The 11,530-nt window shown below is 44.2% G+C and overlaps 1 protein-coding gene across 2 annotated transcripts in view; it reads left to right on the forward strand.

The window, feature by feature from the left end:
• The first annotated feature begins 418 nt into the window (after window positions 1-418).
• arhgap5 (Rho GTPase activating protein 5) overlaps window positions 419-11,530 on the forward strand; it is a 55,589-nt gene continuing 44,477 nt past the window's right edge. The window contains exon 1 of one of the 2 annotated variants that reach the window (XM_023952064.1): window positions 419-683. The gene's annotated coding sequence lies outside the window, so the exon portion shown is untranslated. The remainder of the gene's footprint in view (window positions 684-11,530) is intronic. The other variant, XM_023952065.1, reaches the window with a different exon arrangement.

Genomic DNA, 11,530 nt, shown 5'->3' on the forward strand with positions numbered 1-11,530 from the left:
GGGGCAAACTCCAGCTGCCCCAGCAATAAGGGGTAACAACCACGGACACAGCAGGAAAGATCCCCACAAGAAACACTGGGGCTAAAATCATGATAAGATACTAAAATTAGAGACATAAGATGAATATAGAAACATACCATTGAGAATAGGATTAAATGCATGAAATTAAATTCATGAAATATTTTATACTAAAACTAACAGAATAAATAAGCAGGTTTCCAGGTTTGTTTCCTGCGGGTGCAGTACGGGTGTAACTACGCGTTCCTTCACGCGGGAACCAACCTTTCTTCTCTTATTATTATCGTGTCATTATGATGTCAGATCCCACGGAGGACGCGTTCAGGTGTGGATGGAGAGGTAGAGAGGAGGGATGGGCTGAGAGGAAGAGAGGGAGGAAGGGAGCGCCGGTGGAGGAGGAGGAGGAGGAGGAGGAGGAGGGAGCTCACAGCGGCAGGTTTCAGCTTTCAGCGCATACCACACTAATAGCACCCAAGTACACTAAAACACGGGCTAAACGGCCGACCCGGACCTACGCGGACTACATGTGAAACTTAAGCGGACCTGCTCGGGTCTTTTCGGCAGCTGTCGCGTGCGCGGATCGCGAGGATTGTAGCCGTGTGGACGTGGGAATGCTTCATCCTCCTATCCGTGGTATGTGGACCGGGGAGCGACCATGTTAATAGGTGGGTAGGGGAATGTCTCCGCGCGGACTTCGGCGGCTAAGCTAGCACACTCCGATGCGGGCGAAAGCGGTGCCCGCCACCCCGCTGCCCGTGTCAAGAGGGGGCAGTGCGTGAAAACGGACAGGCGGGCTCAAGCAGGCCGGACCGGGATCTTTAATCCCGCTGTTAGCCTTAGCTCGGAGCTAACCCAGCCAGCCTCCTGGCACGTTAGCTAGGCTAGCAGCGCTCGGCTAATGTTAGCCGGTGGGGCTCGGAAATGTGTGTTTTTTTCTCTCCTTCGCGGAGTATCAGGGCCAAACCGAGCCGAGTCCAGGTTTTCAGTCTTTGTCCCGGTTCTATGAACATCAGCAGTTGTGTCAGTTGTAGTTTTTGAGCACTGACGCATTAACTTCACTGATGAACTCAGCGACCCCCCTCCCGGATCGGTTCACGTCTCACTCCCACCTCGTTCCGCCTTAGTTCATGATTTAGCGGTACCGTTAAATTTCTGGGGGAGGGTCAGCCCCGCGTTGTGTTGGCACGTTGCGGGGGACTGCGGGGGGTCCGGCTCAGGCTGGAGGGGGCCGGAGGTGAAGGTGAATGTGAGCGGGGTCAGATGCGGGGCTGCTCCCGGCAAGAATCGTCGAGTTTCTCCCCGTCCTCCTTCAGGACGTGTCCACCGCCATGAGGCGGTTGGGTCGGAACCGTTCCGGAACAGCGGTGCCGGGCTCCTGCAGTCTCCTGCTGCAGCTCCCCACTATGACTATCCTCCCTCGAACTCTGCGGTTCCCCCAAAAGCCTCAACTTCAACTTGCGCGTTTGTGTCCCAGCGTTTTGCATGGATTTCTGCTCCTGGAATAAACGAGTCAACTCCAGGTATTAGTCGCCCCCCTCCCCGATGATCGTCCAGACTGGGGTTTGAGCAGTTTTAAAGCTGGAGTGTCCGTAAACCCAGACAGCTGAAAGTTCATCTTAATTCACATCATCGAGTTTTGTTGCTCCTCTCCCCAGCTAGAAGATGTGATGACTGCCTTATGCTTAAAGTTGGGTCAAACACCCATCCGGAGACGTAAAGACCACATCCATGCATGAGGATTCCTGCACAGGATGGGAATGTGTGTGTGTGTGCATGGATACAGAGGGGGGGTGATGCTGTAACTCGCTGTCAAATCCTTGTGCTGATCTCAGCAGCTGCAGACAGTATGAGGCCATCGGTGCTGACAGGCCCGGCAGTGATGCTGGGCTCCACTGGGTCAGCTGGCCTGCAAACCATTGTTCTGACGTCAGAGCGCCGAGAGGGGGAGTTCAGATTTGTGGGAGTGTGCTTCAGGCTGGACTTGACTTTGCAGGGGGTGACGTAGCTTTTCCTGCAAAACTGTATAGTGTTTCTGTTGAAACTTTCCCCTAATCAGTCATTTCTGGCATTTCTATCTTTAAAGACTCGCGCTGATGTTGGTGTTTTTGACACTTTCGTTTTCTGGTGACGGTGGACATATATTAGGACATTTAAGCCTAAAATTGCATTTCTTAGTATTTCCTTATTTAAATCGTTGTGAATCAGGAGCAGACAAGAAAATGTCGGTTGAAAAAGGTTGTAGTTGTGACGTAGAAGCTACAGTCGGTGGGCCACAAGCTCCCTGCTCTGCTCCATTCTGATGCATCACACACACACACACTCACACACACACAACCACATTTGCACACACACCAGTGCTACAAGTGCATGAGAGGTTTTGGGATTCCTTTCACGTCTGCAGATTTGTGCATAAATGATGTGTTTTAGTGCTGCCAGAATGCTGGGTCATCAGAGTTTTATTATCAGCCACTTTGAATTTAGGTTGTGCATAATTTCTAGAAAAGTCCAATGACGTGTTTTTTAACCTCTTATCCCTTTTTAAAAAAAAGACCAGACCTCACCCGTCCCTTTCGGCTGTACTATCCAACAGCGCATTTGGCACGGAGCTCTTCCCCTAGCACTGGTCCCCAATCCCAGCCATAGCGGGCAGCACCGGGTCCTTTTCGACACCGAAAGAGCAGGGAGACTCGATCAGGTCTCTCCTTAGTACGCCCCTGCATCGACCCGATGGCCGTGATTCTGGTAAAGTGCTGGGTGTGATCAGCGGGTGGAGTCCAAAACCAGGAGGAGAAGCTGATCGTTCTACTCCTGTACTTTGTAATATTTTTCTTTTTGCCATTGAGACAACAATAAAAAGATCGTTTAATTTTATTCCTATTTTTTCCTCCCTCAGACTTAAGCGGGACAGCAAGTCGTCCAGCTGGATCACAGAAAAATACGAGCACATTTGTCATGCGATAAAAGAGACACCAATTTGACTTGCGATTGCGAATCGCATCAACAGTCCCGCCCACAACCCAGAGGCGAATTTCTAACCAACTCCTGCCGCTCTGCAGAAACTATGTCATAGAAAACATTTTTGATTTTGGCTAAAATCGGCGTATTCACAACTAAAAGACCACTTGGAACGCTTTTACAATACATCAAAAGGCGATCGGAGTGGGACTTCAAACAAAGAGGGGTTGAACTTTTAGCAGGACGGATTTTCCTGCCAACCTAAAAAAGGCAAAGCTGTTCTAACATCTTGTCCTGTCTCAAAAGAAACAGTTTTTACAGATAAAAAGATACTTAACTTCAATTTCAAGGTCAAAGTATTTTTTTCAGTTTGGATCAGAGTTTGAGCTGAAATCGAAAGCTTTGCTGTTTGCATTGTACAGCGGATGAATGTCAGAGACTGGCAGAGTAGAAAGTGAGAAATCCTGAGAGGCCAGCTCAGTCTTTCCATCTCTATTCTTTAATTATTTATTGTTCATAGAGAGGACACCATGTCATGTTTGGGGAGCCAAACGGTCTCCTTTCTTTCCATGGCTGAAGACCTCTCGCTTGTTTTTAAAGGCAGTTTCTGTCTCAGTCATGGTTTCGCTCCCTGTGGGACAAAGATTGTTAGTCTTTCTGAATGCTTCATGCAAAACAGATGGGCCTCTCTTTATGCTGGAAACCCACTTTTGGATTGAGGGTGTGAGTGCGTGGGGGATTTTTCGACTAAATGTTTGAACAGCTGACAAAGGTTTACCCTTTTTGACGACGTGTTTTGGTGTGTTTCAGGGCTTTGCAGCATTTAGCCATATCCAAACTGACTTTGGAACTGATACCTTAATCCTGCCTTGCAGCCCCGTGGTGAATAGAATGATTACGATGCACATCCCACTGTCAGCTCACAGTGTAGCACCAACGCTGGCTCCAGAAAGGTGTTCCGAGAATTCAGATTACATTCACACACAGCTGCTCTTCCTCTGTTTTTGAAAAACTTCCATTTCATCTCACACTTCACTTCCTGAGGCTCACAGGAGGCTGTGTGCTGATAGCAGAGGGAAAATCAATTCCACTATTTGATTATGGCTTTGAAAATGCAAAACAGCTTATTTCAATGGCTTATCCTGTCAGTTATTGTGGTCTGGACGGGGTTTAGGGGTTGAAAGTGGCGCTCCTATAGTCAAATTTAAAGGTCTAATGTAATAGATCATTTAAAGCCGGTTCATGCTTTGCAAGACACTAGTTCCTCCATGCATGGCTGTGAGAACAAGAACATCCTTCTTTAGGAGGACATTTCAGGCTTTAAGAGCAGCTCAGGTGTGGAACTTCATGTGGATCCCATGCACTGGGCATTGTGATGTCACATTACACCTGTCTACTACATTCATAAGCACCTACACAGAAATGCATCTGTTGTTGCTGCAAACAAATGCTGAAAAAATTGGGAAGGGAAAAAATGTGGGCATCATTTCAGTTTGCATCTGCAGGGTGGCTGTGTTGGTTCTTCGCTTTAAGCCGATCGGGTGAGAAATGTTCCCTCCAATTGTGTGACCAACAAGAAATCTGAACAAACAAGACAAAACCCTAACAGTATTTTTACCTGCAGCTTCGCTTTATGTCATCAAAGTCCAAGTCCTGGCCCTCTTCTGTCTCTATACAATCCTTTAAAGTCCCACCCCGATCTTCTATTGATCTATTTTCAAAGCGTTGCCAGCGGTCTTTTAATTAGGATTATGCTGTATTCAGATAAAATCCAAAAACCTGTGTGTAGTCCCCCATAGAAAATGCCTTACGGTCCCGCTATAGCGGAATCAAGCCCATTCAGTCGCCATTTTAACACAAAACGGTCGTCGCTATTTGGAGCCAGACATCAGTGATTGGTCCGAGTCGGTCTGAGTCAACGTTTCTATGGCAACTACTGTTGCCAATCAGGAGCGAGCTTGTTTGCACACCCCTACCACTTAAAGCGGCTAGGGAGAATCTGTCTATCAAAGGTTCAATGTGGGGGCCACAGGCAACACATGCTTTTACTGAGGTATCTGATTGATCCCTGTATAACTTGAATAACTTAAGGCCCGTTCACACCGGGACGAATTTCGCCGGCGATTTTCGCCGACGTTTAACGCCTCGTGACTAAACAAAGGGCACCAATGAGAGTGTGCACACCGACGCGAAAAAACGCCACACGTCAAAGCGGCAAAAAAAAAAAACGCCTCGGGTTCGTTTTTTTTTTTCGACCAATATCGCATATCGCGAGTTTTCCTCATACCGTGCAGCCCTAATATACGCCATTCACCATTTTACCATATACTTGGAACTATTGAGTGTCTTTTTTTCTAAGTCTTTCAGGGAACAGGAAGCAGCACTGCTGTTTTGTTTGTTTTACTTCATATTGAAAACAAAATCTAATTTTTCTGCCAGCTGTGATTTATCCCTAAAGAAAGTTCTCAACCTCCCTCATAACAAGGAATGAAAAAGTATAACGGTAAATTTTCCTTGTCCGATGTTTCCAAACCTTAAAACATATTTAAATGCAGGCTGATGTGCTTCAGGACCAACAACAAAAACTCGACTCAGTTGTGTTTATTTTTACGTCTTCAGAGCTTTTATTGCCAGAACAAAGTGTGAGCAAAGGGATAGGGTCCAGCAGTGTTGATGATAGTTGGACTGATCTCTTCATTTTTCTGGAGTTAGTCATTGCCAAATCTAAGATTAGAGTTACGTACTCGTATCTTTCCATCCTGCAGGAATAAAGTTTAACATCTGACAATTTTAAGACAGGCTGTTTTTTATTTTTATACTATAACTCCAGTATTAGTTGGGTTTTTTGCAGTGTCATATTTAGTGTAATTAATAATGCTTTGCATTTATTGTGTTGCCTTGGCAATACAAAACCAGATGAGAGGGGAGAGATTTCTAAACACGAAGGCTGGTCAATTGTTTCATGGGAAGCTTTTCCAGCTTTTTAAACATATTTAAATAATAACATTCCTGTTATCAAATATTAATGGTAAATGGCGTACACTTATATAGCGCTTTCTACCTTCTTTCAAAGGCCCAAAGCGCTTTACAGTCCCATTCACCCATGCACACACACATTCACACACTGGTGGCGCCTCTGCTGCCCTAACACTGGCGCCAACCTCCCACCAGAGGCAAGGTGGGGTTAAGTGTCTTGCCCAATGACACTTCGACACATGGGCGTGCAGGGTGGGAATCGAACCTGCAATATTACGATCATGGGTCGACCGCTCTACCGCTGCACCACGGCCGCCCGTGGTGCAGTAATTAAATATTACTTAAGGATATGAAAAAACAGATAAGAAACTGTGTTTCATGGACATCTTTTATAGCCGTTGCTGCTGCCCCAAACATTTTCGGCCCCTTATGGTATCTACTGAATTTTAGGGTGTATCCAGATGGGATACGTTTTATCGCTTAAACAGAACCAGAGTTTGTTTCTCCCGAGAGTCCAGTTTTTTTCCAATCGGACTCAGTTCTGGTTCAAACCAAGTTCCTTTGGTCTGAATGGGCTCCGTGCTCAAAGCGGAACAACAGAACCAAAACAGCCACCTCAGCCGGGGATTTCGTAATGTAAACAGATTAGGTAGGAAGCAACAGATAAGCTGTGGTCTGATGTAAAGCAACGATTGTCGTGTTATCAAACAGAAAAAAGGGTCCAGCTGTTTACTTGTTAGAACATCTATTGTAACACCACTTCTTACATGCTTCTCTGTGTCTCGTTATGTGGCACCCATGCAGCGCTGCTGTGACGTCAGCCTAAGAAATACTTTGTATTTTCCCTAACAGAATTCTCTTAAAAACAATGACACAACACCACAACTATGAGACACAGAAACCCATTGAAATGTGGTTGGATGGATGCTGCATTACTACAACAGCTTGTAACGTGATAGACGTTGCTTCTCACTGTTTTTCTGACAATCTATATGTCATAAACACTTATCTTAGCCAACGCCTTCTCAGTTACCACCTTCCAGCATGCCTATGCCATACCAAAGTAGCAAGGGTTGTACCTGACGTTAATATTAGGGGTGTCACGCTAAGCTAAAATCTCAACTCGGTTCGATTCCGAATTTCATAGGGCTCGATTTGGTACATTTCGGTTCGGTACTGCTGTTTAACAAATCTGCCTGATATGAACTGCTATTTTATGAACTATTATTTTATTGTTATTTATTGTGTGTGTTTTGCTGCCGGACACCTGAATTTCTGCCTTGGTAGATTAATAAAGTTTTTATCTATGTATTTTTGGGTACAAAAAACCAAGGCAGAAAAAAATTACTTTCAAAATCCATTTATTGGTTTTATATAACAATAAATAATTATTGCTGGTTAGTAAAATAAGAAAAACTATTGGCTGCCAGGAACCAAAAACTTTGGATATTTAACACTGGCCTGAAAAAAACATTTCAACTTGCACATTTTTTTTCTCGTAGACCCGATTGTTACAGTCAGGTGAAACTGTTTTAAGTGCATTAACAGATTAGATGTGTTACCTGTGGCATACGCTATCTTTGTGTAACAACGTCGACACACAGCATTCAACTTATCCAATTGTCTTTTTCCTTCATGGATGGTGACAACAAAGCCAAAGTGTTCCCCCCACACAGGAGAGCATAAGGAGATGGGGGTGGGGGTGGTTCTCATCTCTGGCCTCGCATCTGCATTAGCCATGTTTACATGCTTACTGTCCGTCATCTAATAGCGTCTCAGAGGAAACTCACGGCTAACATTACTCGGCGCAAAGTTAATACTGCGGGTTAGCCCCGCCTATAGCCACTAAGACTCATGGGAAGTGTGAAATCTTGTGTGTTGAATTCTTCACCATCACTGAGAGAGCTATGAAGAGAAGTGAGGTTCATGTTGTTACGCTGTTGGTGTTTCTTCATAATAATGGGGTTTAATGCTGGAAAGGAGATGGAGCATCTATTTCTCTGTCTACTCTCTCTGAGACTGTTTGAGGGCCTGTGGAGTATGGGGGGGCAAGGACAGTCAATGCAGCTAGTTAAGTAGCAGCTAGTTAAGTAGCAGCTAGTTAAGTAGCAGCTAGTTAAGTAGCAGCTAGTTTAGTAGCATCTAGTTTAGCAGCAGCTCAGGTCTCGTTTCCCTGCTATGACTAACCAAGCAGCTGGGTCGTTACGATGCATATGTGGGGAAAAAAAGAAAAAACGTACCGAAACGGTTCAGAAGTGAACCGAACCGAAACTGCCGTACCGAAAAGGTTTGGTTCAACTATGTGCATCGTTACACCCCTAGTTAATATAGACATTCAAAATTGTTCAGCGAAATATACAATTTGAATTGGTGAACTACCTCTACAAGGATTGCAAAGCACAGTACTTCCATTTCCAATTTCTGCCTGTAGATGCTTTGCCCCGCCCTCATAATTCCTGACCAATGACTGAAGAGATCTATAGTTACATGGGTTTGTTTGCAATGAACTAGGAAGGTGCGAATGAGGAAGCCTTGGAACCCCAGAAGGGCCACCACTGGCTGTGTAGTAGGCTCTATGAACCAAAGAACATTATGTCCTTTTCTTTTCTTCTTTCTCCTGGCCTCCCATACCCCTTCATGTGAAATCAGCTGTGACTTTACTATAAACATCAGGAGTGCTTCTGCTGATCTTCCTAAGGGTTGAAGTGGTCTGTTGCCAATAAAGATATTATTTTGCTCAAAGAGGATTCTCTTCCTGGTCTGAACTCATGTTGTCTGCTTGATGCAGTGCATTCGCTTGACCCTCGTGTAAAAGGGCAACCTCTTTTCCACAACCACAGGAAGTGTCTTCAGATGTGGAAACTCCTCCCTGTCTGATTCGCAGTTCAGTAACCTTATTGGAAAAACATAAACATGTTGCTTTCATTTTATTGCACTGTTTTCTTGGGTTTTTACTCACAGTTTGATTGGGTATACAGAGGTAGGGGTGTTGGTTAAAGAAGTGCGCTGCTCAAAGTATTGGAATGTATCCAATGCTGTTATCTTCAGAGGCCGTTCATCCTAGACCCTGTTTCAGTTGTGTGTAATGTTTCTGCTGCGCACAGGCTTGTTGTTGTAAACCTGACAGACCGGCTGGTTGGTTTTCACTCCTGGGTTATGATCTCATGCTCATGCGCTGGGTGTGTTTGATGGAAAAGGGAGCTCTTGAAGTAAGAATACAAAAGTCATCTGGATAGTTGGAGTAAACCACTGCTTAAAAAAAACCCTCCCCTTTCAGTCAATAAGAACATGTCTTCTGATTTGTTCCTGGGTTATTTGCTGTGCTGACAAAGCCTTTGTGGATGTTTTCAATCTTTAGTTTTGACAGCAGTCATTGTGTGTGTTTTTCTGAGCAGACCTCTTTTAATTCTTAATGTCAATGTGATGAACTAAAACACCACCGCAGCCGCTTTTTGTCATCGCACACTCAGACGCACAGTGGCATCCATGCCTGGGCCTGCAGTGCTTTTGTTGTGTATTTGTGTGCGTCTGCTTCGTGGTGCTGTGCGACAGCTCCGCTGCGCCCCTGTATCATCTTAGGAACAGTGAAGAAAAGGGCGCTGTGTGAATGTGTGAGGCCGAGCGGTGTTGCATGTTGTTCCTCGCAGTTGTCAGTCAGCTGATTTGGAGATTGCAGCTTCCCGTGAGTAAACGCACAGAGATTCGACTCTAATGTCTCTCTTTGATCTGTGTGAATCGCTGAAAGGGCACAGCAGCAGTTCCCCGAAAGCATCTCTTTTATGTACTGACATGTCACAGCTTCTATTGGAGCAACCCTCTTCAAGTTTCAGCGTTTTTAGTGCCGCTTCCCAGGTTCAACGGGCTTTTTGTGACGATGACAGCTGAACTCCTGTGATTGCTCCATGAGAAATCATCAGCTGTGTGTTTTGGGTTGTCAGGTTTCTGTCACAGCAGACTTCAAATGCATCCGGGTGTGGTGCCTGGACATGTTTTTGACGGACGGAAACTAACTTCAGTAATGCTGACCGCACGTTTTTGCAATTTCACTTTCATTATAGCTTATTGCTCAAAGTCCCTCTCCGATCATCTTATGATCTATTGTAAAATCATCCCTGGTGGTCTTTTGATAACGATTTATGCAATTTTTAGCCCAAATCAAAAAACCTGTGTAGTTTTTTAAGACATATTTTCTGCACGATGTTCATCAGAGTGGGTCTTTAACGACCCACTTTGTTTTTTTGTGTTTTTAACTTGTTTTTGTGGCATTTTTGTTGTGATGGAAAACTTCTACTAAGATATTTAAGTCTAAAATTTAATTTCTAAATTTAACTTAATCAAAGTGTTGTGAATCAGGAGCAGATGAAAGAATACAGTGTGGTAGGCCTGCACAATTAATCGCAAATTTATTCCCGATTTCAAGCTGTGGAATATCCATATCGCAAAAGTCAGCAAACATCTTAACCTTAAATGTGCTAAAACAATCTTATGGCAACTTGAAGTATTTAATAAATTGAATAAATCCTTTTATGCATTAGACCAATCAGATGGAGCCCTTCACGTTGTTGACCAATCAGAGCTTTTATGTTGGATGTTGCACTTTGGAGAATAATTTAAGATCATTTGATTCTTATTTAAATTAAACTTCTGCAGTGATATGGAAATGTTTTTGTTGTTTTTGCTATTTGTTCTTTTATCACAAGCTATATCGCCATCACAATATTGATCACTAATATCGCGTATCGCGAGTTATCCTCATATCGTGCAGCCCTACAGTGTGAGAAAGCTTGTAGTTGTGACGTAGAAGCAAGATTCAACGGGCCACAAGCTCCCTGCTCTTCTCTATTCTGATGCGTACACTTGTAGATGACTTGATCGTTGTACATCTTTGTTTTTATTTGTCCGAGCTGGGGCTATAAGTGAGCGTAAATAGAGCTCTCAGTTATGGGCGACTGGAAGGGGGGGCGTGGTTGCGCCGTGCCAATGGTCCTGCCACAGAGGTGGAATTTCTGATAAACCTCTGCTGCAATGCAAAAACTATGTCCTAGAAAACTTCACAGTCTTTGATTTAGGCTAAAAACAGCATAATCATAATCAAAAGACAACTTAACAATACTTCAAAAAATGATCGGAGTGGGACTTTAAGATATTATGTTGGAGTTGGATTCAGCTGAATACTTGCATAAGCCATCAGCGGTGCTAATCAGCTTAAACTATATATGTCTTTTTTGTTAATTATTTTGGAAGCAGAGAAAAACATCAACTACCAAACTAATCTGGATTATACATCTAAAGATGATAACATATCCCTGAGTTGTACTGCTTATGAAGGCAATCTAAATGGATTTATCTTCTCTGTCAGGTTTTGGTAGCTGCACAGATCATTTCTAGGTCAGTGGCTGTCAAAGGGCTGAAGTCGCATGCCATTTTTATCTCGCCTCGGCACAGATTGACTAAAAGCCCCATTTTTTTCTGCCACAGAAAAGTGTCATCAGTGAGCAGAGTTCTTGAATGAGTCACTCTTTCTTTTCATTTGTATAAAATTACTGTTTGACGTTTGCTGTCATTCCCAGACGTCTATAAT

This window comes from Oryzias latipes, chromosome 22 (genome assembly GCF_002234675.1).
Source record: "Oryzias latipes chromosome 22, ASM223467v1".
Taxonomy (NCBI): domain Eukaryota; kingdom Metazoa; phylum Chordata; class Actinopteri; order Beloniformes; family Adrianichthyidae; genus Oryzias; species Oryzias latipes.